The following is a 5,885-nucleotide window of genomic DNA, read 5'->3' as shown; positions in this document are numbered from 1 at the left end:
AGCCATATATGGCAAACCCACAGCAAACATCATACTCAATGATGAAAAACTTAAAGCATTTCCACTAAGATCAGGAACAAGACAAGGATGTCCACTCTTGCCACTCTTATTCAACATAGTTTTGGAAGTCCTAGCCATAGCAATCAGAGAAGAAAAAGAAATAAAAGGAATACAAATTGGAAAGAAGAAGTAAAACTGTCACTGTGTGCAGATGACATGATACTATACATAGAAAATCCTAAAGATGCCACCAGAAGACTACTAGACCTAATCAATGAATTTGGTAAGGTTGCAGGATACAAAATTAATGCACAGACATCTCTGGCATTCCTATACACTAAAAATCAGAAAGAGAAATTAAGGAAACAATCCCATTTACCATCGCAACAAAAAGAATAAAATACCTAGGAATTAACCTACCTAAGGAGGTGAAAGACTTGTACTCAGAAAACTATAAAACACTGATGAAAGAAATCAAAGATGAATAAACAGATGGAGAAATATACCATGTTCTTGGATTGGAAGAATCAATATTGTGAAAATGAGTATACTACCCAAAGCAATCTACAGATTCAATGCAATTCCTATCAAACTACCAATGGCATTCTTCACAGAATTAGAACAAAAAATTTTACAATTCGTATGGAAACACAAAAGACCCTGAATATCAAAAGAATTCTTGAGAAAGAAAAACGGAGCTGGAGGAATAAGGCTCCCTGACTTCAAGCTATACTACAAAGCTACAGTAATCAAGACAGTATGGTACTGGCACAAAAACAGAAATATAGATCAATTATACAGGATAGAAAGCCCAGAGATAAACCCATGCACATATGGTCACCTAATTTACAACAAAGGAGGCAGGAACATACAGTGGAGGAAATACAGCCTCTTCAATAAGTGGTGCTGGGAAAACTGGACAGCTACATGTAAAAGAATGAAATTAGAACACTACCTAACACCGTACACAAAAATAAGCTCCAGATGGATTTTAAAGACCTACATGTAAGACATTTTGAGCTTTGGGATGTATACCCAAGGCTCAGTAACTTCTAGTTTCAAATCAGTGTCAGTGGTCAGGGGCACTTGTTAAGGTCCCTTCCAATGGTGTTTGAGAGATGTTTTCCTCTGATGACGTTTCTAGAATACCCAATCACCAGGCTCCAGTCTGCGACCAAGAAGATCCTTTGAATTGGCATCTGGGAAAACTTGTTTAACCTGTCGGTGATAGGCTTTAGCATAAGACATGAAAGATTTTCAGTAGCTGGTTATACTAACATGGGATAACAAGGGATGAGCAGAAAGTTTGTGTACTGATGGACATTGGTCTACCGTTGACGGTCTCATGTGGAGTGAGTTTATGTTTTCCAAAGGGGGAACTGCAGAACAGTGAGCAAGTCTAGAGGCAAAGAAAACCAGAGTTTCAGCAAGTTTAGAGATTTTAAGTTTGAGGATCCCATTAGTTCCTTCAACCTTGCTTGATGGTGGAGAATGATGGGGACAGTGGTAATTCCAAGAGGTTTCCAAGTCTTTCATTAAGGCTTGTATGATTTTCCCAGTGAAGTGGTTGCCTCGATTACTGAGATTGTGGAAGGTGTACCCCAAGTGGGAAACACATTTTCTAACAGTTTCTTTGCCACTATGAGGGCATCAGCCTTGCAGCAGGGAATGGCTTCAACCCATGGAAAAAACATACATACGGTAACAAGAACGTATTGATGACCCCTCCTAGGTGATAACTGAATGAAATCCAGTTGCAGATGTTCAAAGGGTCCAGAGGGAGGAGTTTGTGGCCTCTGGTGGGAAAGTTAGTTTTTCCAGGATTACAGATCTGTCAGGTCAAACATTGATGGTTAACTATTTTCAGAGTGTTATCAAAGTTTCTCACCAATGTTTATGTACAATTTGAGTCCTCTTAAATGCACCATGATGGGTGAAGGGATAACAAAACTGAAAAATGGGGTTTGCCAGAGAGACAGGAAGAACCAAGTGGCCATCTTGATTTTCCCATAGTCTCGACTGTTTATTGAGTTTACAGACTACCACAAACTTTACAGGTTATGCTGCTGCCGCCTTCATGTGAAAGTCAGCCCGGGCATTTCCCTGATACTCAGGTTTAGTCTCGTTATGTGAACCTCAGTGTGGAGGACAGCAATTCCGGAGGGTAAAAGAATGGCACTAAGAACTTTGTTTACCTGTTTGTTGCTCATGCTTGATTGGGTCCCAGTGGATGTAAGAAAACCCCTTTCGTTTCCATAACGTCCCAAATTCATTCATGACCTCAGATGCATACTGGCTATCAGTATAACTATTAACAAATTGTCCTTTCAATAACTGGCATGCTCTGGTAAGGGAATGGAGCTCTGCTTGTTGGACTGATTTAGCCTGTGGGAGATGTCCCCTCTCAACTAGTTCATATTAGTTAAGAACAGCATGACCAGCTGATAATTCCCTTCCTCAGTTTAACAACATGATTCATCATCAAAAAAAAATTACAGGGACTTCCCTGGTGGCGCCATGGTTAAGAATCCGCCTGCCAATGCAGAGGACATGGGTTCAATCCCTGGTATGGGAAGATCCCACATGCCATGGAGCAACTAAGCCCGTGTGCCACAACTACTGAGCCTGCGCTCCAGAGCCCGAGGGCCACAACTACTGAAGCCCACGTGCTGCAACTACTGAAGCCACGCACCTAGAGCCCATGCTTTGCAACAAAGAGAAGCCACGGCAATGAGAAGCCCATGCACTGCAACAAAGAGTAGCTCCTGCTCAAAGCAACTAAAGAAAGCCCGCACGCAGCAACGAAGACCCAATGCAGCCAAAATAAAAAAAAAAAAAGAATAAAGAATTAAAAAAAAAAATTACATAAGGATTAGTCCAAAGTGTCTCATAAATCCGGGTACAGTGTGATGCAATGGGACATTATTACCTTGCAGTCATGGGGCTCACCTTCGTCAGGCAGGGGCAGTAATGTAGCAGGATCAAGAATGTCACAAGTTTTCGGATGTGAATGAGGTAGTGAGAGAAGAAGGATCTCATAGGAGGCTAGTCTGGTAACTGAGAAACGTTGGGTCAGTTCAGGATTAAGAAGACTTTGAACAGTGTATGGAGTTTGTAAATAAATGTCATCTCCAAAAGTTAAATATGCTGAGCCTTCTACAAAGTTTTCAGCTGCAGCTGTTACTGAACCAAGTTCATTTGCCTGAGGTGCAGCAAGCCAAATGCTGAGACACCAAGGTTTGCAGCAGAGAAAGTTTATCCATGAGGCAACCAAGCAAGGAGACTGGAAAACAGATTCTAAATCTGCCTCCCCAGAAGTGAAGGGCCTGAGATATTTATGAGATAAAGAAGAAGGGTGGTCTTAGGCATGGGGTAAGGTGATTGGAGGTAGGGAAAATGTGAGTAATCGGTGTTCTGTGCAGATATATCCGGGTTACATGCTTCCTTGTGGGGTGCATGTTCAAAAAAGGAGGCACTTAGCATGCTCTGAGGGTGGAGTTTTTGGCTTTCTGATGTCAAAAACTCATTCAGCAGATACCTGCATAGGCCCAGTTTTAGGGTCAGTGGTCCCAACCGGTCTTAGCTGGCTTGAACTGGACAATACCAGACTCCAAGTTCCTGGAAAATAATTTAAGCCCCCATTTCTATAGCAACCCCTACATCAGTAGTGTTATCTATAGGGGTGGTTAAGGAGTCAAAAAGTAATTAAAGAGCACTTGGGTACTGAGGACAGGTTACAAGCAGAGGTATTTTTTTCTTATTTGTTTGTGTGTTTGTTTTTACAAGCCCTCCCTCAGCTGTTGTTCTGTAAGACAAGCTCAAGAATTTCTGCTAATCACCAGCCTCTATTAACCCTATGGGACATGGTTTCAGTCTCCCCTGTCTTTTGATCATCCCTCAACCTTGAGGAAAGAGGGACAGTGACTGCTCTGGCTACTTCCTGCTGATAAGGAGTGTAGGACTAATAAGGGGTTTGAGGAATGAAGCTGTTATGCATTTGATCGCAAATACTCTCACAGATTCCAAGATGAGAACAAGACTTTGGGCTTAAGGATACGAGACAAACATCAAGAACAGAGTTATGACAATCCTAGCGAGCACAAAATAATAATGCCCAGGTAAGCGATCCCTCCAGCATAGACCTTATTCCCGACGGAATCCATGAGAAGATATTTCTAAGAGATTAAATCCAGGTTCTTGTGATGACACTTGTGGGAGCCAAGTTGTCTGATTTTGTCTAAGAAGGTTTTGTCCTTCAATGTGGTATTAAAATATACATAACAGGAGCTATTGGCCGCTACATATACTCCTCCTTTTTCTGCTAAAATGTAACCCAAAGCAATCTTATTGCCTAGTACTATTCTGGGTAATGAATCTAGGGCCTTTTGCTGGCAGGTTTTGGCTTGAGCTGTCTTGTCTGCTACTATTCCTAATGTAAGAGAAAGACTTTATAGTTACAAGAGGAGACCTTGCAGTGGGCAGCTCCAAGCAGATATTGTTTTGATGGTATCCTTGAAGCTCATGAAGTTCAGAAAACTCAAGTTCTCGGTAATACAGAAATGTGTCTGAAAATGCATCCACAATGACCACCCAGCTCTATTTTGCACGCCTGAACCACAATTACTCTATTTTTACTTATAAATGCATTCTTTTCCTTCGTGGTTAAAGCAGATGTCCAAGGTATGTTTGATAGGCCACAAAACAGGGTGGTCATAAGCATGGGGAAAGGAGATTGGAAGAAGGGGAAAAGGTGAGGTAATTGGCATTCTGCACAGTTGTATCTGAGTTACATGCTTCTTCATGAGATGCATGTTCAAACATGGAGGTGGTTAGTACAATCTGGGGGTGGAGTCTTTGGCTCTCTGATGTCAAATTGTCATTCGTCAGACAGCTGCACAGGCCCAGTTTTAGGGTCGGTGGTTCCAACCAGTCTTAGCTGGCTCAAACTGGACAAGAACAGACTCCAGGTTCCTGGAAAACAACTTAAGCCCCTGTTACTATAGTGACCCATATGTCAGAGGTGTTACCTATAGGGGTGATTAAGGCATCAAAAAAATAAGGCAAACTTGGTCAGTGAAGGCAAGTTAACAAGCAGAGGTTTGTTTGTTTGTTTTAAAATATTTATTTATTTAGGCTGTCCCAGGTCTTATATGCAGCACACGGGATATTCGTTGCGGCACGGAGGACTTTTAGTTGCGGCACGTGGACTTCTTAGTTGTGGCATGCAGACTTCTTAGTTGTGGCATGTGGACTCTTAGTTGTGGCATGCGTGCGGGATCTAGTTCCCCGACCAGGGATCAAACCCGGGCCTCCTGCATTGGGAGTGCGGAGTCTTACCCACTGGACCACAAGGGAAGTCCCTGTTTGTTTTTTTAAACAAGCTGTTTCCTTAGCTGCCGTTCTGTAAGACAAGTTCAAGAATTTCTGTCACCAGAATTTAGTCACCAATTTCTGTTAACCCCCTGGGGCACAGTTTTAGTTATAGCCTTATAGCTGGGGTAGGCACAAGCCACTGAATCCACTTGTGAGCTATTAATAGGCAATAGGCCTGCACTTTTTTTTTATTATTAATAACAGGCCTGTACTTATTACCATGGTCTGTGCGAGCTTCGAGCTTTCCCAGGACTGGCTCATCTCTTTCAAGCACAAATAAGGTGAAAGGGTTTGAATCGTTAGGTAGCCCTAGGGCAGGCGGTGAAAAGACCTGCCCGTGTTTATCTTCCCACCAAAGGGAATCAGGGACTCTTTACTTTAGTTAAGTTTATAGAGTGGGGAAGCCAACAGAGAAAAATTAGGGTCTGCAGTAGCCAGCCAGGCCTAGAAATTCACGAAGCTGTTGCCTATTTGTGGATCAAGGAAATTCTTGGGTTAGATTAATCTGTTTG

The sequence above is a fragment of the Phocoena sinus genome, chromosome 19, assembly GCF_008692025.1.
Source record: "Phocoena sinus isolate mPhoSin1 chromosome 19, mPhoSin1.pri, whole genome shotgun sequence".
NCBI classification, from domain to species: domain Eukaryota; kingdom Metazoa; phylum Chordata; class Mammalia; order Artiodactyla; family Phocoenidae; genus Phocoena; species Phocoena sinus.
The sequence above is the reverse complement of the archived record's forward strand: the minus strand, read 5'-3'. Positions refer to the sequence as shown.